General features: G+C 46.8%; 1 pseudogene; it reads left to right on the forward strand.

Moving 5' to 3' along the window:
- The first annotated feature begins 2,198 nt into the window (after positions 1–2,198).
- Positions 2,199–3,515, forward strand: LOC125342749 (annotated as a pseudogene).
- Positions 3,516–12,328: the final 8,813 nt, after the last annotated feature.

Genomic DNA, 12,328 nt, shown 5'->3' on the forward strand with positions numbered 1-12,328 from the left:
TATGTCTTCGACTTGCTATAAGGAGTCAGAGGTTGCCGTTCTCTTGCGAATGCAACAGCCCTGTCTCTCTCTCTCATCTCCCTCTCTCCTGTAAGCTCCCTCCCTGCACGCTAGAGTCCCAGCCCCAGCACCTGTTTCCCCTACCTTGACCTTGACCGTATCTCTGAGCAGAGCTCAGGGCCAGCAGGGCCGCGGTGAGCAGAACCAACAGCATCGTGGAGGAGGCTTCGGAGTTGCTTTGGAGTCTGCGCTGGGAAGCGGGGCCGCTGGCTTTATAAGGAGGAACAGAAGAATGGAGCTTTGAGCTCGGCCCAGTGATCCACCTGACAGAGCAGAGGCCTCGCATCCCTGACTCTTATTCTGGATTGGAGCCTGGAAGGATGGGCCGGGAGGAGGTTGCCAATGTCTTTTCTACAGGGTGTGGTGTGTTATCTGTGCAAAGTTTTGGATGAATTTTTTTTGTGGGGGTGGGGGGAGTGTTTTCTTTGTGCTGGGATCTTTCTGCAACGGGTTAAAATGCAATGGGGAAAACTGCCTGAGAGTCTGTGGTGGGCTTCTAATCACTGATGCCTTGCTGTTGAGGAAACAGGTTTTATTCTTACCACTATCCGAGCAGAATTGACCACACACAGTCTGTCCCGGGGACTTGGTAGTGCAGGGGCATGTCTGCCCCTTTTGCGACCAGCCATGGTGTGTTCATTTCCTGTCCATGTTGGATGTAGCATCTTGGGGGTGAGGGGCTGTGTTTGCAGCAGGCCTCCTTCCACTTTTTCTGCTCTATCTGCTCCTCCCTCGATGATCTGGGAACACCGGTGACTTAGCATTTCCCCACCGTGCTAGTCTGGTTTGGTGGTTCATTTTAGTGCAGCTCTGGTGTTAGTTGGGAGGCTGGTTTGGTTGGAGGTGAGACAAGGAAGGCTGTGAGACTGGAAATCCTAGCATCCATCTTTCCTGTGTGGACATTTGGGCTGCCATGTACTACTCTTGTCTGGTCTGAGGATGGTACACTGTCAGATGGTGTGATTCTGGTGCTACCACCAGGATGGCACAATGGTGGATATATTTGGAAGTGGGTGCATTGGCTATATGGAAAGTAGAGACCTTCCTCCTGGACTTACAGATTTTGTGGCAGATATCACATGTGGCTGCTCTGTTGTGGCAGGGCCCTTTGTCTGACACGAAGGTCTCTGATTTTGGCAGGTGTGAGGTGGGAAAGAATTTGGAGATGAGAGGTTCTGGCGGAGGAGTGTGCGCTAGAACATCTATCAGGACAGGAACATTCCAGAGGAAAAACAGGGGTCAGGGTTCAGAGCAGATTTGCTCGTCAGTGTTGGCAGACTCAGGAACAGAGCTTGAAGTGCTTGGTCATCGTGCCAGGAGTGCCTTTGTCTGAGCCCTTTTCATGACCTTCTCAGATTAGATGCATGAGAGAAAATGTCATCCTATGTAAGAAAAATATCACCTGTGAACTCACCAGACACAACCCACGCCTAGGTGAAGGAGGAGCTGAGAGTGAATTCTGGTGGTTTGTAATGGAAGGGCTGACATTGCGTCATGAAGTCTCTGTTCAGGTTCTCAGCACCTGGGGGTTGGGGGGTGGTGAAGCACCTCTCAGTAGTGTGTATATGAAACTTAAATATGCCAACAGAATGCCGGTTTCCACACACTAAAACCTGCTGTGATCTGTATCCATACTTCATGGCTGTCCCCACATTAAAAAAAAAATAATGGTGGATGTGGTTGGCAGGCATGAACGGAACCCACAGCGTCATTAAATGGTTTACAAAATGTGTTGAACACTGAATTATTAATTCCAAGTTACTAACATGGATGAACACAAATCAGAGAGAAGTTAAACACAGGTAAATTGCAAACCATGAAACAGAATATACCTTAATTTGCATACTAGAAAACAAGAATGCAGCATTCAGTTTAGCCATGGCTATGAAGCACATTAGTTGGTGGGCAGGGTGCTTAAGTAAGAATTGATCTGAGCTGCTTTTGGAAGGCTGTTTTCCAGGAGACAGAGTTGAGCTCATTCACTCCCACAGGGCGATGCATGGAGTTTTGTCACAGAAGTTAACAGGTGAGAACTTCATTGCACACTTGTCAGTCCAAGACATGTAAAGCTCTGAGTCAACCCAGGGGAAACCACAGCCTGTGATACTGGGCCTCACTTTTTTCCTGTTTGCCCAGCCATGCTAACTTTCTTACACATTACATTCAGGATAGCAGTGGCAGAATATGTTCTTGGGAATGCTGTGGATGCCTTCATAGCTCTGGGGAACTTCCTTGAGTGGGTCCAGAGATGAAGGATCTCCTCTGTTGATGCAATTCTCACTGCTCTGGCTGTCTCCCAGATTGGCTTGCTCTGAGTCATCATGATATATGAGTCTGTTGTAATGTTCTGTCCCATAGTATGCAGGGGAAAGACCAGACTGGTGTTTGGCATTGCTTGGGCAATAGCCAACCATTTAGCAGCTGGATGGCTACTGTACTCATCATATTTTATTTTCTCAAGATAGCTAACTTTTCCAACTTGACTTTCCTTCACCTAAGGAGACGAGTCCCGCGTGTCATTGTGTTTGGCCTTTTGGGGACTTTGGCGTTTCAATACCCAGAAGAGGCTTTAGAAGGTGACAATGGTTGCGGCCGTACAGGGAATGTTCCTGATCATCTTAGGTCTGGTGTTCCTTGGGGGAAATTTAGGAAATGGATTCCTAGCCTTGGTGAATGGTGTGGATTGGGTCAGGAGGAGAAAGATCTCTTTCACTGATCTCATTCTCCCTACCCTGGAAATCTGTAGAATTGGGATGCTTTCTACAACATTCACAGGTTTGCTGATAGGAACACCAAAGCCGTGGTTGTGGAACATGGAGAAAATATCAAGGACAAACCTTTTAACGTGGGTTGTGACTGATCCTTTCAGCATCTGGCTTGCAAAGAGCCTCAGCACCTTTTTTTTTTTTCAAGATAGACAACGTCTCCAACTCCTTTTTCCTTTATCTAAAGTGGAGAGTTTGAAGAGTGATTTCCTTGATGATTCTGGGCTCTCTCGTCATCTTGTGCATCAATGGTTTTCTGGTGAACACAGCTATCAGCGCTTGGATTGTTGCGTCCAAAGAAACGCGTCTTCTCTTTCCAGTTCAGAGACTTCAGTACTGGTTTCCTCACATGTTTTTATCTGCATCAGCCTTTTCCTTTTTATACCATTTGCCATGTCCTTAATAGCCTTCGTTCTGCTAATCTTCTCTCTGTGGACACACTATAAGAAGATGCAGGACTGTGGCCGGGGTCTTCGAGATGCCAGCACCAAGGCCCATGTGAGAGCCTTGCACACAGTGATTGCCTTCCTCTTTCTGTATAGCATTTTTTTCTTCTGTCTCATCATACTGATTTGGAACCATAAATTTCTGGAAACGGATCATAACATTTGGCCATCTAAAGTGGCTGTCATTGCCTTTCCTTCATTCCATTCTTATGTCTTAATCTTGGGGAAGAGCAAGCTGAACTAGGCCTTCTTGGACATACTTCAGTGGCTTGGGTTCAGGGCCAGAGACCCAGGTACCCCAGGACCACTGAGATGACTTGGGGATATGTTTGAGTCATCTAGACAGCGATCACTTCCTAAGAAATCTGTGTACCTAATCCATGTGTGCTTCCTCCAGATTCCTATGTTCCGTGTAATTCTGAGAATTTACAGATGAAAGGCTTGGGGTTAGCCCTGTTCAATCCCATTACAACTTTCCTGGAATGTATTCATTAATAGTCACTCACAAAATGACTTAACATGCAGTAAGTTTTTATTGTAACCTGATTTTAGTGGGCAGTCATTAACTTCGATGTGATTTGAGAATAATTAGCCTATAAAATAAAAGAAACTCGCATGAGGGGAAACCCTAAAATATGATCACGTCAAGTCATTTCAAGTCTAAAATCGTGCTGAAATGTCAGGTAAGAAATGATGCATAACAGAGTTCAATGCCCCAATTCCATTGCTTCAAATGGAAGAGCTGCCAGCCCAGGTTTTTTAGGCTTTCCTCAGAACCACAAGGTTTTGTAATCTAGCGTCGTGCTGGGTATTGCTAGTTTCCTCATGAAGAATTCCCAGTCCATACATAACAGTAGCACAAAGAAGTAGTCTGTATTTGTGGGCTGGTCATGTTGGTGTTGATGCATATATGTGTGTCAGTGTTTGTGTCTTCTGCACAGTAAAAGATATGTGTAAGCACAAGTGATCTGCACTTATCTTAGCAGGGTCAGTTTTGTGGAACCCTCCAAGAAAATAGAAAATATTCTGAGAAGAAATGTTTGGAAAATGCCGGGCCCCCATTTGCATTCTGTAAGCAGTAACGAGGCAGTCAGATCCACCACAGATAAGCAAGGTGAAGTTGTGCATTTCTGCACAGCTTGTACATTAGGTGTTGAATCTTACAGGCTGGCATTTGAATTTGATAGATTCAAATTATGCAGATTCGATGGGACAAACTAAACACCAAAAGCATGAAAGTGAATATGTGTGCATTTGCATGCTAGCAAATGAGAGTTCGACTTTCCCGTAGACACCAGCTATTAGAGCTGTGACCTTTGCGAGGGATGAGATTCTTGTGGTCCATTGTGGTAATTTAAAGTTCTGCTAGGCATTGTACCCAGAAAATGGAAAACATAGAAGGCTATATTCACTCTAGGAGACGTGAATAATCTCACTTTGTTGCATTGGGGATCTGCCTGTGGGTGGAGACAGTTCTGGAAGATGCAGTGCTCTGATCACAGAGTCTGAGACACCCCCCCCCCCCAGTCCCAAGTCCCCACGGCCATGCTGCCCTCTCCTTGGTAATCATGTCCTCCTTATATCCATGTTGGAGCAATGACAATCTGCAGAGTGAATCATTGCCCTTGCTTTGTCTGGCTGCTGAAACAATCAAGTGATTTGACTCTTACCGTCAAGGAAATAGGAAGTGGAAACAGTACTTCCTGTGATTTCTGAGGCAGGTGAGATGCTGGGTGAAAGAAAGTAATGCTGGCATCATTGAATTCTGCATGGCCAACATAGTTCTTGCTGCTAGGAAATTGGTATGACCATTCTTTCCCCTTTATTGCCAAGTGAGGTACAGAGGGGTTATGGTTTCATATATACGGCAGTGAATACATTTCTTGTTCAACTTGTTGCCACTTCCCTCATTTTTCCTCCTGCCACCCCTTCTCCCCATCCCCCTACCATGAGTTGTACCATTGGTTTACACCAAATGGTTTTGTAAGTGTTGATTTTGGAATCGTTTGTCTTTTTTATCCTTTGTCTCTCGATTTTGATATTCCCTTTCCTTTCCCTATTTCGAATACATGCATATACAGTATCCAGGGTATTCAGATGAGATACAATGATAGCGGGGGTAAAACCAGAGGAAGGGAAAACAAGAGGAACAAAAAAAAGGTACAGTTTCACATGACATGTTGAAAATAATTACAAAAATGATATAACACTTGTATCCACAATGTGGAGTTCATTTCACTTAGCATTATTTTATGTGTTCATAAGTGCCTAGCTATTGGGCTCCTGTGATCCTCTGCTGTGACTAGCCTAAACCTTTACTAATTATTCCCTATGTTGGAAACCAGTATCTGTGTTTCTTTGGGTCTGGCTCACTTCACTTAGTATAATTTTTTGGAAGCCCTTCCATTTCCTTACAAATGGGGCAATGTCATTCATTCTGATAGAGGGTTTGCCATGAGAAATCATGCTTCCAATTTTGAGTTCTACTCGATGGTCCAAGGTTTCACACAAGTTTGTGATCCTAGGACTGTCTCTCGCGAGGAAATGCAGAATGCAAGTGTTATGCCCAAGTCTCGAGATGACCACCAAGAACGACCACCGAGAGCCAGATATTCCGAAATGCAAAAGCAAGGCTTTATTCGGGTGGGCTGCAGCTCGGGCCTCATCTTACACTCTGATGCAGCGGAGGCTAGGAGGAAGTCCCTGTGCTGAAATTTCACACAGCTTATAAAGGCAAAAAACCCACAAAGTTACCACAACCAGGTGTTCAAGCAAGTATAGGATACAGGTACAAATCAGATTGGCTCAGGGCTAGAGACATTCCGGGGCAGTTAGAGTTAAGTATTCCCAGGTGGTTAGAGTTAAGCAGAGAGTTTCCTGACTGGCTGGGCCCTGATAAGCTTGTCCTGTAGATGGAGTAACTGGTGGTCTGGGTTTGCTCACAGGGCCCGATTATCTTAGGCTAGCATAGTCATTTACTGGAATTTATGTGGATCTAAGGTCAGCTATAGTACCTAGTGGAGCCTGACTTCAAAATGGCTTTAGTCTGGCTCTTCACAAGGTGTAGTTCTGGAATGTCAGGGGAGGTCAGAATGGGGAGAAGAGCCGTCCCTGGCACCCAAAGCCTGAAGTTCCAGCCCAAGAAGTTCCAGCAGCTGCAACCACTGCACAGGGCTCTGATTCTAGCCAGGAATGTCTGCTTTTCATGTTTTCTTCTCACTGAGTGTCCCATCTGGAACACTCATAAGTGGCTAGGCCTAGGGATCCTCTGCTTCTACATGGTGCTTGTGCTTCCATCCTATGGGGTTTCTTTTGCATTTATTCACACCTGTGCACTGGTGAGAATTTTTGAGCAACACACACACACACACACACACACACACACACACCCATCCAGAGTTGCTTCAGTGGCTTCAGAGTAAGGTGGCCCACACCTGTCTCTACCATAGCTGGAGTTTTGGGTCCATGATTTTCTGAGGAATAAGGCTCTCCATCACAGTATTAGATAAATCTGGATGGCTTTAGGAAGGACTGTGGGAAGCACAGGGCCAGGCCTGTGTGCAAGCCCAATCTTGAGTTGTCTACGAACCTTCTGTGCTTGCAAGTTCCACAGACTAGTTTTAGACCCTTGCCACCTTCCAGAATTTTGAAATGTTCCTTGTGTAGAATTCAGGCAGCCAGCCAGAATTCAAAAGCAGATATAGGTGGAAAAATCAACAGAAGAATGCAAACGACATGTCTTTATTTGCATGCCAGCCCTCCATGACCATCAGCCAGTGGACATTCTGCGTGTGAGGAGCTCTGCTGTTCACTGGACAGAGCTCAGAGAACTGCCTGGATACACACAGTAGCAGGAGGAACGCGACCACCAAGGCTACTGGAAAATCTTGCTATTTGATATTGTCTGAACACGAAGGATTTAAAAAAAATACATGTTCAAGAAGCAGATAGAGTCTTTCACGCACACGTCTGTGACATGAGAATCGGGGCATCTGGTTTCAGACGATGGCTGTTGTACAGGGCATGTTTACATTCGTTTTCATTGTGGAACTCATCCTGGGCAATGTAGCAAATGGCTTCATAGCACTGGTGAACTGCCTGGACTGGGTCAAAAGGCGGAAGATCTCTTCAGTGGACCACATTCTCACTGCTTTGGCCATCTCCAGAATCGGTCTGCTCTGGTCAGTAGTTCTAAATTTATTTATATTTGTGCTATACCCGGCCAGTGGTACCACTGTATATAAACAAGGAATTACTTTTTTTTTCTGGATAGTCACTAACCACTTTAGCATCTGGCTTGCTACAATCCTCAGCCTCTATTATTTTCTGAAGATAGCCAGTTTTCCTAATTCCATTTTTCTTTACCTAAAGGGGAGAGTAAAAAGCATCATTTTGGGGACATTGCTTTTGTCCATAGTCATCTTGTGCTTGAATTTTGTGGTGATCAACGCAACTCTTGATGAATCTAAGAGAAACGCATCGTATGGATACACTTCACATAACTTTACAGGCTATTTAGTAACTTTCACGGTGTACCTTTCTATGCCCTACACTGTGTCCCTGGTGACGTTTCTCCTGCTGATCTTCTCTCTGTGGAAACATCATCAAACCATGTACCACCATGGCCACGGAGACAGAGATGCCAGCACCATTGCCCACATCAGAGCCTTGCAAATGGTGGTTGCCTTCCTCCTCTTGTATTCCATTTTCATTTTGACTCTTGTGGTACAGTTTTGGAGTGTGGAGCCCATGAAAACACACTCAAGCATCTTATTTTTCCATGCTGTTGGAATGGTGTTTCCTTCAGGCCACTCCTGGGTCCTGGTTCTGGGAAACAGTAAGCTGAGGCGTGCCTCTCAGTCAGTGCTACAGCAGTTACTGTGCAGGCTCAGGCTCACGCCTAAGAACTTGGAATCGCCACAGCCCTAATCCATAACAGGTTTTCTAAACCATACCAGCTTTCCGCTCACTAAATGTGGAGCTCTGCTCCTTGAGCCATACATCCCCTTCCAGCTTTTGGTGGTTACTTGGAGACAGGAGTCTCATGGACTTGCCTGCCCATCTTGTTTTGAACTTCAGTCCTCAAATCTCAGCCTTCTGAGTAGCTGGGATTACAGCTGGAGCACTGCTACTTGGCTCCTAATTACGTATTCAGGAGATTGAGAACTGACTTGTTTCTCAGCACACTTGCTTTTTTTTTTGTTTAATTTTTATTGTCAGACTGATGTACAGAGAAGTTACAGTTTCATACATTAGGCATTGGATACATTTCTTGTACTGTTTGTTCCCTCCTCCCTCACACTTGCTTTTTGTTTAGAAAATCTACTGACTTTTGCATGATGGTTTTGCCATCATAAACACATTGCTAAGAATATTCAGATATAAATGTTTCTAGGTGGATTATCTACAGTCTTCTATGTATAGGGTTATATCATATGCAAATTGAGGTAAGTTGAATATTTCCTTGACTTTCATTTTTCTTTTGTTGTCTCTCTTTTTCACTCACTTGCCTACTGTTCTGGCTAAGAATTTTATCACAATTATTGCATAAGAGGGGACACCCTTTTTCTTATTTCAGAGGAGATGGTCTCAGCCTATCCCCATGTAGTACAATGGTAAGCATTCATTATTCTCTATCATTCTATTATTCTGTTTTATAATCATTTATTTCCTGAAATACACCAGAATTTAATTTAAATATGTGGATTCTCTAGTAATGGTGGAGAGAGTTGTTTCTTATTTTCTTTTTAGATGCCAAGAGGAAAGTTGCATAGCATTTCTACGAAGAAGAGGCCTTAAAGCACACTTCCACCTCAGAAAACCAGGTCCGTTGTCAGAGGCATGTGGAGGAATCATCTGCTTCTAAAATAACCTCCCTTTCTTACTCTGGGCTTTGCTTCTTTCCATTGATGAGAATATAATGATTTTGTTCTCTCTCTATTCCTTGATTCTGTACATGTACGGGAATGTACACCATGTTTAAGTTAGCATGCACTGATGTCTTTTTTATCTGGGAGGTGATTCTGGAATAAAGGGTAAGGGGAACACCCATTCAAAGGGGTCCTAGGTGTTGCTGTGAAACTGTGTTAAGAACCTCCAAGTGACAGCCTCCCTCCACTCAGAAAAATACATGACAGTCGGTATCGCATGCTCATCATTTTATTGGTGAGGAGACACAGACTATGCTGATCTGGGGGACTGGCAATGGAGGATGGTATCTTCTTGAGCCCCCTTTCTGAAAGGAAAGAGGAAAGCCTGTTATGGAAGGCAGGGCAGGAAGGGGGTGTTTCCTGCCTCCAGCATTCACTGTGGTCAGCTTGGCGACCTGTGTCCTCTTTTCCTCTCCTGTCCCCTCCCTGTCCTTCCTCACTTATATTTATTTATGTTTGGCAAAGAATCTACTGCATCCTTTGCTCTAAAACATTGCTTCTAAGATGAAGAAACCTATCTTTCTATTTTGTCCTTTCTGTTTGCAACCCAAAATGTTGGAGACTGTATTTACAAAGGCCTCACAAGGGAGTGTGGCCAGGAGAATCAGGCCCAGAGCACCAGGGTGAGATCTTGACCATGGGAGACACTGGGTCTCCAAGGCCCACAAGTGGGCAGAGCTGGGCTGCCCAGAGCTGCACTAGCCAGGAGCCAGCCATCTTTGTGCAGAGGAAGGACCTGTGGGCCAGTGTTATACAAAATCTCAATTTTCTTCTCTTTTCTTTTGCCCATCCTGGGGCTTGAACTCAGGGCCGAGGCACTATCCCTGAACTTCTTTTTGCTCAAGGCTAGCACTCTACCACTTGAGCCACAGCGCCACTCTTGGCTCTTCCCAAATATGGTGCGGAGGAATCAAACCCAGGGCTTCATGTATGGGAGGAGAGCACTCTACCGCTAAGCCACATTCCCAGCCTTCAAATCACAATTTTCTTGGAGTATTACCTCTTTTTTTTTTTTTTTTAAAGAAATGATCTTTCTGGCCCTAGTATCTCAATAGTCATAAACGTAATGGGAGGCAAGACTATATAAATTCACCATGTTTAAATTGAATTCATAGGGATACTTTCCAAAAGTACAGGCATTAGAGATTTTCCACCAGAGAAAACTTTATCATACCTGATATTGACTTGCGGGTTACTGAGGAAGTTGGCCTTGTGGGGGTCCTTGTTGTTGGGGTCGTTGCTGTGGGGGTCTCTGCTGCTGGCCTCCTTGCTGTGGGGGTCCCTGCTGTGGTGGTCTCTGTTGTTGGGGTCCTTGCTGGCCTCCCTGCTGTGGTGGTGCTTGCTGTGGGGGTCCCTGCTGTTGGGGTCCCTGCTGTGGTGGTCTCTGTTGTTGTGGTCCTTGCTGTGGAGGTCTCTGCTGCTGGCCTCCTTGTTGTGGGGGTCCTTGCTGGCCTCCCTGCTGTGGGGGTCCCTGCTGTGGTGGTCTCTGTTGTTGGGGTCCCTGCTGTGGGGGTCCCTGCTGTGGTGGTCTCTGTTGTTGGGGTCCCTTATGTGGGGGTCCCTGCTGTGGGGGTCCTTGCTGTGGGGGTCCCTGCTGTGGTGGTCTCTGTTGTTGGGGTCCTTGCTGTGGGGGTCTCTGCTGCTGGGCTCCTTGTTCTAGTGGTCCTTGCTGGCCTCCCTGCTGTGGGGGTCCCTGCAGTGGGGGACCTTGCTGTGGTGGTCTCTGTTGTTGGGGTCCCTGCTGCTGGCCTCCCTGCTGTGGGGGTCCCTGCTGTGGTGGTCTCTGTTGCTGGGGTCCCTGATGTGGGGGTCTCTGTTGTTGGGGTCCTTGTTGTGGGGGTCCTTGCTGAGGGGGTCCTTGTTGCTGTTGTGGGGGACCTTGCAGTTGGGGTCCTTGTTGCTGTTGTGGGGGTCCTTGTTGTTGGGGTCCTTGTTGCTGTTGTGGGGGTCCTTGCTGTGGGGGTCCTTGCAGTTGGGGCCTCTGCTGAGGATTGCCCTCACTGGATGCTGGGAATCCTCCAGGAAACACAGAGCCCAGTCCTGGGTTTCCAAATCCTGTGTTTGTACAGCAAGAACCCAAGCGCTCAGGGATGGAAAGCTCATCTCCTCCACTCTCCCCATGGCCTGACCTGTCCCCCACCTCTCCCCGGCTGCCCTGTGGACCCCTCCCCACCTCGCCCCGGTGACCCCCCGCCTGCCACCCCTGCCCTGCAGCCTTCTCCACAGACCAAGGGGACCAAAGACAGAGGGGATTCGAAGCACCTGACTCACTTTCCCCGGACCCTCCTGTCCTCCATCCACTGTGTAATAAAACTAGAGAGGTCTGCTTCCTCCATGACTGCGCCATATGGGATCTTTCTACCAATGGCATCCTTGCCTTGCCATTTCCTTACTCAATGTGTCCAACTGGGCCCAGGTTGCATTTTAGACAGGTATGTCTTCCACTTGCTATATGGAGTCAGCGGTTGCCATTCTCCCGCAAATGCAACAGTCCTGTCTCTTTCTCTCATCTCCCTCTCTCCTGTAAGCTCCCTCCCTGCATGCTAGAGTCCCAGCCCCAGCACCTGTTTCCCCTACCTTGACCTTGACCGTATCTCTGAGCAGAGCTCAGGGCCAGCAGGGCCGCGGTGAGCAGAACCAACTGCATCGTGGAGGAGGCTCTGGAGTTGCTCTGGAGTTTGCGCTGGGAAGCGGGGCTGCTGGCTTTATAAGGAGGAACAGAAGAATGGAGTTTTGAGCTTGGCCTGTGACCTCACGCCTGACAGAGCGGAGGCCTCGCATCCCTGACTCTTATTCTGGATTGGAGCCTGGAAGGATGGGCTGGGAGGAGGTTGCCAATGTTCTTTCTACCGGGTGTGGTGTGTTATTGGTGCAAAGTTTTGAAAGAACTTTTTATTGGGGGGGGGAGTGTTTTCTTTGTGCTAGGGTCTTTCTGCAATGGGTTAAAATGCAATGGGGAAAACTGCCTGAGAGTCTGTGGTGGGCTTCTAATCACTGATGCATTGCTGTTGAGGAAACAGGTTTTATTCTTTACACTATCCCAGCAGAATTGACCACACACAGTCTTCCCCGGGGACTCGGTAGCTCAAGGGCATGTCTTCCCATTTTGCGACCAGCCATGGTGTGA

The sequence above is a fragment of the Perognathus longimembris genome, chromosome 27 (assembly GCF_023159225.1).
Source record: "Perognathus longimembris pacificus isolate PPM17 chromosome 27, ASM2315922v1, whole genome shotgun sequence".
Taxonomy (NCBI): domain Eukaryota; kingdom Metazoa; phylum Chordata; class Mammalia; order Rodentia; family Heteromyidae; genus Perognathus; species Perognathus longimembris.